Source organism: Lissotriton helveticus, chromosome 2_1 (assembly GCF_964261635.1).
Source record: "Lissotriton helveticus chromosome 2_1, aLisHel1.1, whole genome shotgun sequence".
NCBI classification, from domain to species: Eukaryota; Metazoa; Chordata; class Amphibia; order Caudata; family Salamandridae; genus Lissotriton; species Lissotriton helveticus.
This window is the reverse complement of record NC_136059.1, coordinates 1,919,902,934-1,919,921,016: the sequence shown is the minus strand read 5'-3', so window position 1 is coordinate 1,919,921,016 and position 18,083 is coordinate 1,919,902,934.

Below are 18,083 nucleotides of genomic sequence, written 5' to 3'. Positions count from 1 at the left end.
ACCAGTTGCACTGAGTCACATAGGAAGGTCTGGAGGTCCATTCAATCGAATGCAGATAGATTTCATTGAAATGCCGAGGTGCAACCGCCTCCGCTATGTCCTGGTGGTTGTTTGTGTATTCTCCAGATGGGTTGAGGCATACCCTACACGTAGGTGCGACACCCTCACAGTGGCCAAGTTACTGCTTAGGGAACTCATTCCGCGCTTCGGGGTGCCGGCCTCTTTGGAATCAGATAGGGGAACGCATTTTAACAGCGAGCTTGTGAAGATGATTTGTGCAGCTCTGAATATCGATCAGAAGTTGCATTGTAGTTACCGACCAGAAGCCTCAGGAATTGTGGAGCAGATCAATGGCACGATCAAAGCCCGAATTGCAAAAGTATGCTCCTCAACGACCCTGAGTTGGCCTGACGCCCTGCCATTGGTCCTCATGAGCCTTCGTAGTACCCCAGACAGAAGAACGGGGTTGTCACCACATGAGGTGTTAATGGGGAGAGCAATGAGGCTGCCATCTGTCCCAACTACTGCACTGTTAAATATCACAGATGATATGATCCTGGACTATTGTAAGGGGCTGTCTGACGCCATTCATTCTGTGTCCCTTCAGGTGCAGGCTGCCGAGGTTCCATCGTGCCAGGGCCCGTGTCATGACCTGTATCCTGGGGACTGGGTCCTGGTGAAAAAACATGTGAGAAGAAGCTGCTTGGATATTCGTTGGCGTGGGCCCTTCCAGATCATCCTGATCACGAACACGGCTGTGAAGGTGGGAGGCCTGCCCAATTGGATCCACGCGTCACATACGCGAAGGGTTCCAGCACCTCGGGAAGAAACAGCTCCTCTCTCGGATAGACGTCCAGCAGAGGACCGAGAAGCCATAGAGGGGGCTAGCCAAGCTGTAGAGGTGCCAGCGGAAGCAGGGAACGAGTCTGACCAAGCTGAGGACGGTCAGTACAACAGCGAAACAGACGACGCTACAGAAGGAGAAAGTAGCTGGGAGTACGAGTCAGACACTGACAGGTCTGACAGAGAGCGAGAACAGACAAGAAGGAGAAGGAGTAGAAGGGCACGTGGAGAAGCTAATTGGCCGCAAAGAAGGAGCTCTAGCCTGAGGTCAACTCCAGAGGTAACCCTTCCTCCGATATCAGAAGACTCAGACCCGGAAGAAGGTGCTCAGGGCGCTGAAGCACCGGACCGAAGAAGGTCAAGAAGAGTGCGTGTGCCTAACAGAAGATACTCCACACCTGAGTGGACATATCTGGCGACAAATGTCTGTGAAACAGGAGACAGGGAGGATCCGAGCGGTGGTGGTGTCCAGTTCTGAGCCCATCGTCACCGTGGAAATACGACTGTTGGTACCCGGAGTCGAACAAGAAGGGTCACTAACATTCATGCTCCCCAGACCTCCCCGCCTCAGCAAGTTAAAACACATGTTTCTCTCAGAATTGCAATTCCCCGACTTTGGTACAACGATAACAGCACATGAAGAGCACAATCTTCGTTTGGAAATACTGAACTTTGCTATCGAAGCTGCAGGCACAAACTTGATAGTAGACTGTTAAAGGACTTTGTAAATAAAGCGAGCAGAAAAAGAAGATTACCTAGCGCCCAGGAAGCAGAGAATATTAGGGAACTTCCCTTGAGTTGATGGAGAAGGGCTAGGGTTGTCTTTATTGAACTGTTAAAGGACTTTTGCGAAGAAGGTTGTCAGCTTCCAGTTGTGTGGATTCTAAAGACAAAAGGATTAAAAAGAGACTGTAAAGGAACGAGAAGAAAAGAACTTTTTGCTAAGATAAGAGAGAGCTATATTGTCTGACGAAATGGAAGCCGGCACCCAGAACCGCAGAGCTAAATGTATAATAGGTACACTAATAGTAGGAGTAATAATATTAATAGCTTTAGTGGTAACAATTTCTTATGTAAAGGGACATGAGGAAGAGGCAAAGGTAACTGATGTGAAATCTGTAGAAACGCTTACACCCACTGTTGCTGGTGAGAAAAGGGAAAACACTCAAGAGAAAGCGTTATTAGCTGCAGAAGCCCGCAGGTTACACGTAGATGAGTCCCAAGGAGACTTTAGGTCAAATGCTTATGCTAAACTCTTATATGAATACGTGGATGCCATGGAGGTTAAGGACTGTTACGTCTGCATGCAGTTGCCGGCGTCTGTAGATGAAGGCATTAGATACCATCACCTCCCGCTGACATATGGCATTACATGTAGCTTATTGCTTAGTATATTTTATGAGAGAGATAGTTTTGAATACTATTTCTCCAACTATGATTCAGTGTTGCCAGAAGTCCCAAATTATAAGCAGATGAACAAATGGGACTACTGGAAGAGTGAAGACAGATTGGCCAAGTTCTTCATTCCTTGGATTACCTTAGATACTTCACATGCCCGTAGAAATAACCTGACATGCAAGGTGTCAGAAGTCGAGAAGAAGTTCATAGGGCAGGTGGATGATCGTTACAGGAGACAAAAGATTTTGAAAAAATCAGGACAATGGAAAAGAGATTGGACCGAGGAAGAAAAGGCACACAAGAGAAAGGGTAGTAGTGGTCCAATAGCTTTAGATAAGACGCAGAGAGGAAAGCTATGTCTTCACCGAGCCAAAACGTATTATGAAAATGTATACGTGGGAGAAGTCGACTGTGAACATGCTTTCAATATAGAGTACTATACTAAAGATTTCCTGAAGGGAATGCAAGTGATTCCAAATGTGTATTTTGTATGTGGAAGAAATGCCTACGTGAGACTACCTGACAACTGGTATGGATCATGTTACCTAGCAATTGTCTTCCCCAAAATATATCATGCACAAGACTTAGTGATCATCGAGGGCAAGACATCATCGAGGGGAAGGAGAGATGTAGGAGATGCAGAAATGGTTGGAGATGTCTTTGGAGCTATGTTCCCTCTTTTGGGTCTAATCCTTAATGATGTTAAAATTAGACGACTGGCAACAGTCGTCGACAGGTTGTCTGCCAGCACTGCTCAGTCCTTAATGCTGGTAGAAGGAGAGATGCAATCGATAAGGGCTATGGTTCTTCAGAACCGTCTTGCGTTAGATGTCCTACTAGCAAAAGAGGGCGGAGTCTGTAAGGCTTTGAAGGTCCAGGAATGTTGTACTTACATTCCAGACAATTCAAAGCCCCTTGAGAAAGTTATTAGGAACATAACTGATATTCACAAAGAGATCGAAGACTTGAGTAGAGAAAATGTCTGGGAAAAGGTGGGTCACGGAATGAGAGAAGTTGGAGGGTGGATTTCCACCTTAGGCAAAAGCTTTGTGTGGTATATACTAAAACCTGTCATCATAATATTGATCTGTGGGATCATATTGTGGGGATTGGTGAGGGTATTCAAATGGTACAGAGCAAGAAGGTCAGAAAGGGCCCAAAGAGAGCAGCTGCAGAGATTGGCTGCCATACAAGATAATCAGTACAGGAGTCTGAGGGCTCTGGAAGCGCAGAGACAAGTTATGCTAGCAATAACTACAGTTTAAATGTTAGTGATGACCCCGAGAGGTCATCAAAGGGGGGAACTGAGAGAGCGCAAACTGACCTAAATGTATGAGTACATCACACTTACCTGTAGTAAGCACAAATCATGAGGAGAAATGCCATGAGTGCTAGTAGTATCTGCAATTATATTCTGAATGTATAGTTAATGTAGAGATTTAAGTAGAAGTGGAACTAATACAGAAATGTGTGACACTATATGATTTTAATAGATGTGATTATTCCTGAATCCATGTCGTGTAGCTGCTAAAATGTAAGATGGCATGTGGTTAAACGCAGAATGTGGTAGGCCTCAGGGCCAGAGCTAGAAGGGAAGGGGAAGGTGTTTCTTTTCACGACATAGATGAACTAATGTTTTGGCCATTGCATTTAATGGGCCATGATTTATAGATGTGTTTACTGAATAATAGAATAAGAGTATTAACATGCTTTAATTAATGAAGAAGTTGAATGCTATAATCATTATGAGAAATGCTGTAGGCCTGAAATGCTTTAACATTGATTTACACGTACATGTCTGGGCCGAGAAATGTTGCAAACCTTTTTGGAAGTCTATGAGAGTTGGGTTCTTGGCTGCAGATGTCTGTCTGCAAGAGAAAGGGAGGATCCGATTATAAATAATATGAATAGAGGTCTGTTCAGTAGACGGCCCAGACATGGAGGAGGGTTCTGGAATGTTTAAGGGGTATCAGCGGGCCGGAGAAGAGTCTGAGAAGCAAGGTCAACTCCAACGTATGAGGCCCAATACAAAGCAGCATGGAAAAAGCCAGAAGCTACACCACGTGAGGGGCGTCTCACAAGGGGCGTCTCAAATGTTGTTGACTGTTTTGTATTAGGGACAGCACCCCTGGGTGGAGTTAGAGCAGATACCTGAGGACCCTTTAGAGAGCGGATGGGTAGGCAGAGAGGGGTCATGACTGGAGAACTATAGGTTTTCACCAAGAGACTTAGAGTGAGTGACTTCCCTTGGGGGTCATTCACTGCTGACACCTTTGTTAGGTTGGGATTTGGTTAAGTAGGGATACCATCTAGAGCAGGGTAGGGACAGCCTAACCTGTGTGTTTTCCTCCAACTTAAATGAAGGAGAGATATGCGTCAATGCTGATAGCTTTATTATTCTTAGAACTTGTGTTAGTAATTTCCGTTGCTCGTCTGAGGGCTTTCAGAGAGCACATGTATGTAGTTGGACCTGTGTATCTCGTGAATCTCATTCTGAGATGCCTGTATTTGCAGCTTATCCTATCCTTACAATAAACTTTTGAAAGCTAGAAGTTGTTTGTGATCTTTTGGAGCGGGGTCCTTTATTGGGTGAACTGGCTTGGGAGAGAGGCACTTTCTTCCTCAAAGACAGGCAACAAAGGTTCAGTCGACCAGATCGAGGTTTGGATCAATAGTGATAAGGTATCGATCAAAAATCTCGCCCTTCCACGCTCTGATACTCGATTCGGGTCAAGTTTGCGCTATATAAAACCCTGCACAAAAAAAAGTGCACTCCAACCCCTGCGCTGTTGCATTTGACACGTGTTATGTGTGAGTAAGATGGCAAAGCTGCAGTCCATGCTAAACCTATAGCACAAGTGAGGCGTGCACTGCTACTACTTACAATATTACAATACTTTGAACCTGATGGCTTGGTAAATGGCGCGCACACTACCATCTGGTGAACAGTTGTCCGTAAAAAGTATTTGAATATGGTGCTTGAGGAGGAGGGAGAGCCACCTAGTCACCCTCAAAAGGGAGAAGACAAACAAAAGACTTCTTAGTTAAATTCCAAATAGGCTCCAAGCACTTCACAAGTATATTAGTATATTATCGTATATTAATGTCCAATGTCTTTTCTTTAGACATAAACTCACAATAGTATGGGTTTCAGCGTTCCCAGCATGCAATTGTACACTCAGTCAATACTGATAATGACTGAAGTATTGTTTACTAACTGTGCATCTACCGTACCATTCCGAGTTTCAAACACCAAATAGTGTGCAAATAGCTAATTTTCCCACATTGTGATGTGCACAAACCAAAAAGAGAGTGAGGCCAAGAAACAGATGACAAGAAAAGGTTGCCAAGAGAGAATAGATATCGGACAGAGAAAAGGGGAGCGAGACCAAGCTATCCAGTGGAAGGTGGATAAGGAGATAGAAGGAAATCAAAGTAGTAGCAGACTCTGTGAAGAGATGGAAAGGGAATGAGAATTATGGGTACAGAACAGGTGCAAAGTATGCAAATAAAAAGGGAGAGTTGAAAGGTAAAAAGCAGGACGTCAGTGGCCTGAGATAAAAACTGGGAAAGTGAAGGTAAGATGAGAGATAATAAATTAGCTTTGTGATAGAAGAAGGTACAATCTGGAAGTTGAATGTTAGAGAATATGTGAGCTAGAGACGAAAAAGGTGTCAGATACAGGGGTGGCAATATTAGAGCGGTAGAGATCAAGGAGAAATTAGCTCAGCGATGATTGTTGGAAAACCAGAGTGTTAAATAAGGAACTACGGGCATATGCACAAGACCCTATCGCCACCACAACGTCACTTTTACGGACATTGTGGTGGCGATAGGGGCTGCGCCTTATGTGCAAGGTAGTGTTAAGCCACTTAACATGGTTTAACGCTGCCTTGTACATAAGGCACCCTTTCAGGCTATGGTTAGCGAGAAAAGGGGCGTGCAGTGGGTGTTGTGCAGGGCCGGACTGGCTACCGGGCAGTTGTGTGTGCTGCAGAGCTAGGGGCTAATTTCTCTGTGGTGGGGGCTTATTTCGTTGATGAGGACCTGCGTGCGATTTGAAATAAAAAAAGCAAAACGAATTTCGTTTTGCACACGCAGGTCCCCATCAACGAAATAGGCCCCCAGCACAGTAGCACACACAACTGCCCGGTAGCCAGTCCGGCCCTGGTGTTGTGGTGAGCGTTCCACTGCAACACCCATTGTATTTGAAGCTGCCCCCTATGTACAAGGGTGGCATACATAGGAGACAGCACCAAAATTAAGACCAGAAAACCCTGGTCTTAAGTTGGCGAAACGAGGAGAAATGCATTATTTCTCCCCGTTTTTTTGCTTTTTCCATGTGTGCTGCCTTATGCACACATGGAAAAAGCAAAATGCCATGGTTTGTTTATGTACAGGAAGGTGTCCCTTCCTGTACATAAACAAACCTTTAAATAAAATGCCATCTTGTCACTTTCATACGCGCTGCATGAAGCCGCACACATGAAAGTGACAGAATGACATTTTAGGATTGTTTATGTGCAGGAAGGGACACCTTCCTACACATAACCAATCCTCCCCTGCACGAAGACATCCTTGCACTCTGGGTCAAGGGTGCCTTCTTTGGCGCTAAGTTGCTAAACTTAGCGCCATCACAGGGGGAAACACAAGGCTGCACCACATTCTTGTAAATATGGTGAAGCCTTGCATGTCAGAAGTGGCGGAGCATGTCGTTAAGCCAAGGAGGCTAATGCCACACGCCACCACTTCCTTGTACATATCCCCTAAAAGAGAAAAGGTTGAGATAGCGATGATTAGTCATCAACAATAGTTATTATCATGAAATGGTGAGTGAATGGGGCTAGGGTGAAGTAATTCCAAATATGCCAGTGGAAGGGAAATTAAATACAGGTGAGAATAAGAGGTGAGAGGTAAACTGGGAGAAATGTAGGCGAGATGATCGAGAATGAGGGTAATAAGAGGCTAACAAGGATAGAGAGAGAGATTGAATTCGTGAGATGGTAAATGCAAAAGTGCTATTCTGGCTTATCATGCCAGCCAGCACCCTAGTTTAACTAGTTTTATTATCTAAAATGTATATGTATCTGCTTCCGTGACCATTGTGGTATTTTGTTACTTTTGGACTAATTGTAGGATTCTTAACATGCTGTAATGTACTTCCTGTGATGTCATCAAGGGTACTGGCCACACTCCATCACTTCCTGGGAAGACATTTTTGTGGTCTGATTGATGCACTTCCTGTGGTAGTACTGGTGTCAAAAAGGGCGAGATGTCACTTCTGCAGCACCTGGTATTTTGGAGAACTACCATCCATGGCTACATGGTGAACTGCTCTACATTGCTAACCAAAGGCGACGCTGTCCCATTACAAAAACACTTATTATTTATTTTATTTATTTAAAGATTTGTAGAGCGCCTGGTGACCCAGAGGCATCCCCGCGCTATAAGACCAGTAAGGTTGGCTGAGAGGGGAGAGGGGGAAGAAAAACCTTTTTATTTAGGGAAAAGCAGCGTTTTAAGCTACTTGCGAAAGCGTAGGTAGCAGGGTTCCAATTGCAAACTGCGGGGGAGCAAGTTCCATCGGGAGCCTGCCTTTACTGAGAAGCGGCGACCTCCGGTACGTGCCCTCCTAACCTTGGGGACATTCGCCAGACGCTCATTGTCCGAGCGCAGGGATCTCGGGACTTTGTAGGGGGTAACCATGTCCCCTAGGATAGAAGGGCCTTGTCCATTGAGGGGCTTGTGGGCGATGCACATAGCCTTGCACTCGATCCTCTCTCGCACTGGCAGCCAGTGGAGTGCCTTAAGGGCCGATCTGGCGGAGGATCTGGAAGGAAGGCCCATCAGCATCCGAGCAGCTGCGTTTTGGGTTCGTTGCAGCTTGCCCAGGGTGGCTTCAGGGGCTCATAAATAGACAGCATTGCTGTAATCCAGTCGTGCAAGAACCAGTCCTTGCACCAGCAGTTTCCTGGAAAGAGGGGGGAGTAGGGGGAGGATCTTGCGGACTGACCGCATAAGTCCAAAGCAGGTTCCGGCTGTTTTGGTAGCCTGGGTTTTCATGGATAGGTCCGGTTCAAGCCAAACCCCCAGACTCTTAATTTCTTTCCTGGGGGTGGGCACCTCACCCATGGTGTCGGGCCAAACGGATGGTGGAATTGTTGCCCATTTCTTGCCCATCAGCATAACTTCTGTTTTGGACCCGTTAAGTTTGAGTGAGGATTCGCACATCCAGAGATGGATTTTCTGGAGGCAGTGCAGAAGATTATCTGGGTATTGGTCTAGATGTGAGAGCGAGACGACCAGTTGCGTGTCGTCCGCGTAGCTCACATTCTTGATGTCGAAGGGGGCAACTACATCCTCCAAAGGGGCCATGTAGGCATTAAAAAGGGTGGGGCTCAGTGAGGAACCCTGGGGGACCCCACTTGTCAAAGGAAGAGAGTCAGAACGGGAGCTGCCATCCCAGACCTGAAATGAGCGGCCCGACAGGAATGACTCTAACCAGGCCAGTGCTGTGCCCCCGAGTCCTGCCCTGGCCAGCCGATGGAGCAGGACACGGTGGTTCACCGTGTCAAAGGCTGCACTAAGGTCCAGGAGGATCACTGCAACTGACCCCCCCGAATCCAAAATGCACCTTGCCTCCTCGATGACGGCGAGGAGGGCGGTGTCCGTGCCTTGGCCAGGGCGAAACCCCGTTTGGGATCGTCACAGCAGATTGTTCGATTCCAGAAATTGGGACAACTGAGCGTTGACCAGTTTTTCACCAATTTTGCTGATGCCTGGAAGGAGCAAGATCGGTCTATAATTGGCCAGATCAGCGGGGTCCAGTTGGGGCTTTTTTAGCAGGGCTTTGACTACCGCTCCCTTCCAGCTAGGAGGGACGGTGCCTTGGGACAAAGAGGCATTGATCAGCTCCATAACTGGGGGAACAATCGCAGGGGCGACTGCTTTAAGAAACCTCATGGGTGCGGGGTCAAGGGGGGAGCCACTTTTCATTTTGGCCAGAGTCTTTTCGACTTCGTCCGATATAACCGCCCTAAAGGCATTAAGCAGCGGGCGTGAGACGCCTACTGGACAGGTGTCGGGCGCCACAATGTCCCAGCAAGTTAGCTGACTAGGCTGCGGAAGTGAGTCTAGGATGTGAGAGATTTTGGAGTCAAATAATTTTGCTAATTCCCTACTCCTATCTGGAGTGGACCTGGTCAGTGATGGGGGTTCAGGAACCTTTAGCAGTTCTTTAACAATGAGATAGGATTCTCTTGCGGAATTAGTGGCATTTTTTATCCTATCGTCATAGTATGAGGCTTTAGAAATTTTCAGAGCAGCTTTATATGCTCTCACAGTCCTCCGGTATGCGTCTTTGTTGGAGTGAAGCCAATCCTTCCTCCACAGTCGCTCAGCTTTTTTACATTCCTTGCGGAGGGCTCTGAGTTCCAGGTTAAACCAGGGAGCTGAGCCTATCTTTCCGCTCTTGTCTTCGCGGGTTTTTATAGGAATGATAGAGTCCAGTGAGTTGGAAATCCACTTCCTGAAGTTACTATCTGCTGTAACAGGGTCCCCGGAGGGAGCGGGGGTCGTTGATTCTAGAGCATTGGCCCAGTCCTTGATAGAGAGTCTGGACCATGCTCTGTCCCGGGTGTACGTTGTGGGCTCCCTAAATTCTCCTGTCAAAAAAAGGGGGACCAGAAAATGGTCTGTCCAAGGGAGGGGGCAAGAGGGTCTAGCCTGGAGGGTATGGACATTTGTAAAGACTGGCCCTTTATATGGGTGGCTCCGGAATTTGCTAGTTGGAGACCGTAGGCAGCTAGGTCTAATACCAGGTCAGCAGCCCCTGTGTCTAGGGGATCATCAAAATGGATATTGAGGTCCCCTAGCACAGTGAAGTTGGGTGTAGAGTGGGCAAGAGCTGATATGGAATCTAGTAGGGCGCTGGCAAAGGGGCCGAAATGGCCGGGGGGGCGGAACACCAGAATACCTGTCAGCGAGGTTGTCGGGGTTAAATGGATGGTGAAGTGGCAGCTCTCTGAGTCCTTGATGTGAGCATCACTAATTCTGCATGAGAAGTGGTCTCTATGCAAAATGGCCAGTCCGCCTCCTCTGCCACAGGGGCGTGCTTGGGACTGGATAAGGAAGCCCAGGGCCAGAGCCAAGACCACATCCGAGTCAGAGTGCGGTGCGAGCCACGTTTCTGTAAGAAACAGGATGTCTAGCTCATGATCCACGAGCAGATGGTTAATAAGCAGGGCGTGCATAGGGAGCGACCTACAGTTCAGTCCTGCTAATTTCAGGCCAGAGGGTGTCAGTGGCGCTTGAGTCAGTTGTAATTTGACCGGGGTGCAGATGGCACAGTTTGTGAAATTTCCGCCTGAGTCGTGAACATAATTACAATGTATGTTTTTTGTGGGTCTAAGACTAAGTAAGGCACGTCGCGAGTAACTCACCCTCTCGGTGTGCCCGACCGGCAGAGGGTCTGGCCCTGAGCCCGGTCGTGCGCGGACGGGCGCAGACGGGCTTGCCTTAGGCGCGCCTTCGGCGCGCAAACGTCGCGCCCGCTGCGCTCGTCCGCTGCGCGTCCAGAACATACACATAATTTATGCTACTTCCAGAGTGGAGCGGGGGGGCGGGGGGGCGTGACCTCGAAAGGGGGCGTGGCCTCCGGTTTCAGCACGCGGCGCTGGCGCCAAACAAAGATCTGGGGCCGTCTTACTGCAGCAATAGCTCGGCTGCTTTGAACCACAGGGATTCCAGAAATCATAAGTGTGTTTTTTAAAATACAAGAGATTAAATGGTGACACAAATAGTAAAAAACTAGCACACAGCCTCGCTCCCGGCTTCCGCCTCAGGAGCACACCAAACAGCAGTTACCTGGCGCCTTAACTCGGCGTCTTAAGTACAGTTTGTGGGAGGGGGCGTGGCCTCGAAAGGGGGCGTGGCCTCCGGTTTCAGCGCGCGGCGCTGGCGCCAAACAAAGATCTGGGGCGGTCTTACTGCAGCAATAGCTCGGCTGCTTTGAACCACAGGGATTCCAGAAATCGTAAGTGTGCTTTTTAAAATACAAGAGATTAAATGGTGACACAAATAGTAAAAAACTAGCACACAGCCTCGCTCCCGGCTTCCGCCTCAGGAGCACACCAAACAGCAGTTACCTGGCGCCTTAACTCGGCGTCTTAAGTACAGTTTGTGGGAGGGGGCGTGGCCTCGAAAGGGGGCGTGGCCTCCGGTTTCAGCGCGCGGCGCTGGCGCCAAACAAAGATCTGGGGCAGTCTTACTGCAGCAATAGCTCGGCTGCTTTGAACCACAGGGATTCCAGAAATCGTAAGTGTGTTTTTTAAAATACAAGAGATTAAATGGTGACACAAATAGTAAAAAACTAGCACACAGCCTCGCTCCCGGCTTCCGCCTCAGGAGCACACCAAACAGCAGTTACCTGGCGCCTTAACTTGGCGTCTTAAGTACAGTTTGTGGGAGGGGGTGTGGCCTCGAAAGGGGGCGTGGCCTCCGGTTTCAGCACGCGGCGCTGGCGCCAAACAAAGATCTGGGGCGGTCTTACTGCAGCAATAGCTCGGCTGCTTTGAACCACAGGTATTCCAGAAATCGTAAGTGTGTTTTTAGGTTTTACCTGCAAGTGCGCACGTAGTGCGCATGCGCTAAAAAAACTTTTGAGTTGTATGTCGGATCGATGACCCGCCTCTGTCTCTCATTGGCTAGCTCCATAAATCGAGGCTAGCCATTGGGAGACAGAGGCTGTCAATCACGCTTTCTCGGGAAAACGCGATTCGGGGGCGTTTCTCTGGCTTTTTTTAAGTCCCGCCGCTCTGTGCGCTCATCTCGGCGGTGGGCGTGTTGTTTTTTTTTTTTCTGTCAGGGCGAGTTTTCTCATTCCGCCGAAGATGGCGCCGGGGCCCGTCGACCACTGTTTCTCCTGCTCAATGCTCAGGTAAGCAGCATGTTTTTATCCCGTTCTCCCCTCCCACTCTCCGTGTGCCCGTTCCCGCCCCTGCCCCCCCTCCCGCTCTCCGTGTGCCCGTTCCCGCCCCCGCACCCCCCCTCCCGCTCTCCGTGTGTCCATTCCCTCCGCAATGACTTCCTACACACCTCTGCCAAGAATCCTTTCTTGTAAACAAGCAGCCACCTGGACAGCTAGTCCCAGCTCTTTGTGACACCCATCAGTGTCCAGCGTGCCTGACCTCGCCTGTCCTAACACAGCTTCTGTACCCCTACAGATGGACAAAGGCAGGGGCCGTGGGCACTTGGGAGGGACGGTCCGTTGTGGGGGAGGGGGAGGGAGTTTTGGCCCACGACCCCAACCAAGCATCCGCGAACCTCCCCTGAGCCCCCATCACCAAATAACCAACCGACCCTTCCGACACCCCTCCCTGTGCACCAGTCCTCCCAGCCGAACGCTAAACAGTGACAGACCATTTGCTCGTCCTGCTAACATGATGCTACAAGTGGCCGAATACCATATACCAACTGAGAATGTGTGGCGTGTTAGTGCAAATTAACTAATACAGTAATTTCACCGGGACAGCGCGTCTGGCCTTAACGGCGCTGTACCCTCTATCAGAGCTCCATTACAGCCCTTCGGAGCCGCCTCACGCGGCACTTACGATGCCCATCACCCCTACGGTAGTCCAGGCATTTTGGGAGCAAGTCCTGCACCTGACTCTAAGCTACGCAGCGGGCTTTTAATGCTTTACGTGCAATGTAAACCGGGCGAGAGCTTTACACCTGCCCTATTGTACTCGTGAAACGCCTGCCGGACAAGCACAACCCCAGTCTGGCCCATACAAGTCTGCAGGTGCGGCCGCAGGGCACCCCACGGGCTCCGACCCAGTCCATCCAGCACCTTTTACCAAGGCCTCCGTCCCCGCTTTATGTGTCCCCTGCTGCCTGCCCCATGTCCACACGTCCTTTCATGCCCCGTGTCCCCTCCCCCCCACCATGCACGAAGTTCGCACCCATTGCAGCGCATGGAAGCCACACCCCCGCATACGCAAGCACCTTCTTGTACAATTTGTAATGCGGAGTTTGCACTTTCTTCCCCAGGCGCCCCCGCCCTCTCTGTAGCTGCGGCCAAACAGGCTCCGCACCATCCCCCCCAATATACTCCCAGCAAACCCCAATCCCCCAATATACTCCCAGTAAACCCCCCTCTCCCCAATATACTCCCAGCAAACCCCCCCTCTCCCCAATATACTCCCAGCAAACCCCCCTCTCCCCAATATACTCCCAGCAAACCCCCATCCCACATCCTCTGCTTGGCACTGCCCAGGCGACGGCGTCCCTTTGAGTGTGTCGTCTGCCCTCCTGCGCTTGTGGCGAATGCCCCTCCTTTTCCTTCTGCTGAGTCCTTGCCCCCCCAGCCTTCTCCCCTCTGCCCGCATCCCATACATCCACTATTCCATGGCATTAATTCCTCAATCCAGCCAACCCCCCTCCTTGTGCCCGGTTCCGAACTCCTAGGCCCAGCAAATCCCCGCCCCAACCCACCTCCCCCCCAGGCCCAAGGACACCCCCAAGCCCAACCCACGCCCCCGCCCCCGCAAGACTCCCCCACCACCGGAGAGCCCCCCGGCCCGGACCATGCCCACCCCCCCCAGCGCGTCCCGGCAGTCCAAATGCCCAGAAACTTCCCAATACCCGTGCACGGCACCCCCCCCCCCCCCGGAACCCGCACACGCCACTTCCGCCTTGTAACATAGTGTTTGCTACCTCACACATTTTGTTTGTTTTAAATACTTGCACTGGTGCCTCCATTGCCTACGTAACGTCTGTTCTTGTGATGGAGTGTCTGCCTTTTATTGCAGTATTGCACGTCTATGCGTATTTAGTACATTTTTGTAACCTGCACCCCTTTCACTTTTTGTTTTTAATGCACCGATTGCTACCTCCTGTATTTTTGTTGCTCACTAGTGTCACTTTTGATCCATGCAACTTATTGTTTGCCTCCGTTTTACGCTCCTGTATATCATTATTGGTTCTCCCGCAAAGCGCCCCGACACCCCCCGGAAAAGCTCGCGCCACACAAGACCGCACAAACAAACACATAAATAAATAAATAGCTCACTCACGTTAATCCTTTGCCCCGCCCCCATGCCTGCTGCCGCCGGGTCCTTCAGGTGGACCGAGCGCCACCCATCCGCCCGTGGAAGACCCCCCCCCTTTCCCAGCCCAGCCAAGCCCCCACCCTATGCTGCCGGACCCTCCCACTGAAACCTGCCCCTAGACTGGCCCCATCCCACCTCCAAACCTTCCGCTGTGCCCCCAACGATCTGTAGCGAGCCCCCTACCCACGCCCACCGGCTCTCCTTGTCGTCGCCCCCCTCCCCTCTGCTGCGATCACTGTTGCGTTGAGCACTGTGGCACCACTGCCACGCGCCACTGTCCTACCAGATGTAGCCTCGACCCGCACCTAGCGTATGCAACCTTTATTACCCTTCATTGTGCGTCTGCCTCCCCTCATGCCTCCAGTCCAGGCAAAGACGGGAGCATAGCTGAGTACTCCAAGCCCACATTACCAAAACCTAAGATGCTTTCCAGCGAAGTCACTGACACAATAATTGCGTTACTTGTTTACAATACACACTATTTATTCAGGGCCGCGTTAAAACCCACCACCGCAGTTATTCTTTGTGAATCACAGTGAAGTGCCGTGCCTATCTTCCTTTGCGAGAAAGTAGAAACGACTAACTAAACAAATTATTTCGGTAATAGGTCTGTAAAACAGAGTAGTAACATGTCACTGATAGAGTGCCTGCTCAGAATTTTGTCATGCAATCTGAATAGACTTTAACATGTTATGCTCTATTTACTAAAAAGGACGACTGTGGGAAACAGGTAAGTGGGAAATTGTTGAAGGATGGATGCCTGACAGTAACAGTCGTGCTCGTCCTCCCTACCGCCCCCTTCTCCATGCTCGATCCTCCCTTCGCCCGCATGCCCCGCGCCCCCACCCCTACCAACCCAATTAGCCATCCCCTACCATCGACTGCCCACGCCGGCCTCCTCCTCCACAAATTCCTTTCCTCTGATGGCCCCCTTTTTCTCGTCCCTAGCCCCTCTTCGCTCTCTTCCTTGGCAGCATGCGGTGCCCCCCCCACCCCCCCACTCCATTTGGCGCCCTCAGTCTTTGTGAGGTAGTGTCGGGCTGGTCACTCAGAGCTCCCTCGCTCCTCACAGTATTCAGCAGGAGGATCCGGGCAACAGCAGGCCCGCCGCACCCTCGTTCGCTGCCCGGACAGAATTTGTCCACCTACCCTGTCCCCGCAGAGCAGCACGAGCCGGGGCTCCCAGTTTCCAAGAGAGGGCTGGTACAGTGATGACGCCCACCAGTGTCCTGTGCTACGGGCGGCCGAGTGGTCAGTGCCGAGAGCTCCACTCCTTAAGGAGGGGGGTCAGTACTCACAGAATTATGGCGCTATAACATACCCCATTTTCACGGCGTCCTCAGTCCCAAGGCACAGCCCTGTAGTGTCCTGCCTGCAGTTGCCTGCTTGTGCCTCCGTGTGCCCCTGTTGCCTGCTTGTGCCTCCGTGTGCCCCTGTTGCCTGCTTGTGCCTCCGTTTTCGTGCCCCTGTCGCCTGCTTGTGCCTCCGTTTTCGTGCCCCTGTCGCCTGCTTGTGCCTCCGTTTTCGAGCCCCTGTCGCCTGCTTGTGCCTCCGTTTTCGTGCCCCTGTCGCCTGCTTGTGCCTCCGTTTTCGTGCCCCTGTCGCCTGCTTGTGCCTCCGTTTTCGTGACCCTGTCGCCTGCTTGTGCCTCCGTTTTCGTGACCCTGTTGCCTGCTTGTGCCTCCGTGTGCCCCTGTTGCCTGCTTGTGCTGTGTAAGTGTGTGTAGAGTGCTCTGTGTGGCTGTGTGTGTGGGGTGCTTTGTGTGGCTGTGTGTGTGGGGGGCTTTGTGTGGCTGTGTGTGTGGGGGGCTTTGTGGGCTGTGTGTGTGGGGGGCTCTGTGTGGCTGTGTGTGTGGGGGGCTCTCTGTGGGTGTGTGTGTGGAAGGGCTCTGTGTGTGTTTAGGGGGGCTCTCTGTGGGTGTTTGTGTGTGTCATTTGCGAGAGATAAAGCTAGTGGCATTGTAAATGACAATGCCATGTATTTATGTTAAAACAAAACATAAATAAAAATAATGTCAAGAGCAATGCCAATAGCTCTAACTTTAACAAAGGCAAAACTATTGCATTGTAAATGCTTGTTTAAAATACAAGAGATTAAATGGTGACACAAATAGTAAAAAACTAGCACACAGCCTCGCTTCCGGCTTCCGCCTCAGGAGCACACCAAACAGCAGGTCCAGCACTTGAGTGCTGGACACGAAGAGAAGCTACTTTGGAGCCATTTTTCCGGATAAGACCACGAATGTCATTTAAATAGCACTGTTCTGAACCAATCACACAAATATCAAACATTGCTTTCACAGCCTTGTTTACTGCCAGGTTAGGTCCTCTCGTCACACGATGCTTAATAGCACTTGCACAGTCTTAGGGAAGCTTTCAAGTCTTTAATTGGTAGCAAATTTGGAAGTGGAAATTTGCCCTCATGGCAGTGCAGGTTAAAAACAGCAGTATTCCATTAACTCAAAATAATTGCCACAGTTCTAGCGTCTGTTCCTCCGGTTATGGGTAGCCGGCAAGACAATAAATTAATTCATGCCAAACAATTGTGATAGTCCCGTGTTTGGAGAAGATGATTGGCGCGTGCCTGCCAATGTGTCAGACTCATTCAGGAGAAAATGAGGAGCGCTTTCTCGCTACTGTGTCAAACCTCTGCAGGAGAAGATGAGAGGCACGTGCCTGCCAGGGAGTTAGTCCTCAGCAGGAGAAGATGAGGGGCGCGTGCATGCCAGTGCGTAAATCTCCAGCAGGAGAAGATGAGGAGCGCGTGCCCCCAGAGTGTCAGACCTCAGCAGGAGAATATGAGGGGCGCGTTCCTGCCAGTGCGTCAGACCTCTGCAAAAGAAGCTGAGGGCACGTGCCTGTCCGGGATAGTGGCGTAACACAAAATGATGATGGGGACCCCCTTCGGGATGTAAAGCGTGGCACCTGGCATAAATGGGGACCCCTGGGGAGTTGAAGGGGTCCAAGAAGAAGTGCCCGCCCTCCTGCGCCCTGGGGTTGCCGGCGTCTGTGTTTCTCCTTTGGCAAGTGAATCAGACCTCAGTAGGAGAAAATGAGAGGCGATTGCCAGCCCGAGTGTCACACCTCAGCAGAAGATGATGGGTGAGTGCCTGCCAGTGTGTCAGACCTCAGAAGGAGAAGATGATGGGTGAGTGCCTGCCAGTGTGTCAGAGCTCAGCAGGAGAAGATGATGGGCGCGTGCCAGTCAGTGTGTCAGACCTCAGCAGGAGAAGATAATGGGCGCGTGCCAGTCAGTGTGTACGACCTCAGCAACTGTGAAAAAAGTGCCTCGAATAACACATATGATGTGCCACTTCTGTGCTTCAAGCGGACGAGCGCGCCTCCGCACTCACTCAGACTGCACTTCACACGTGCATCCGAGCGGCAGTCCCTTAACGGTCATGAGCACCTGTACAACCTCCCCTCTCCTTGAGATGGGCGGAGAGAGCAAGGGAGCAGCGAGCGCAGACTGGCTGGCAGCGCCTCGACGCCTCTGGATCTGCATTTTAAACCCACGCTCCATCGAGCCCAGGCTTGCAGTGGGCTCAGCTGAACACTAACGCCACTTCTCGCTCGCGTCCTTCACCAGTTCCTTCTGTTTGGGATTGTTTATCTTCTCCTTTATTCTTTATTAACCACAGTGATTTCAGTGCACGTGGAGCATAGCTGGCATGATGAAGAGTAAGCGAAACTGCATGGCTAACTTGTTTACGTAGTTGCAAGGGAGCTCTG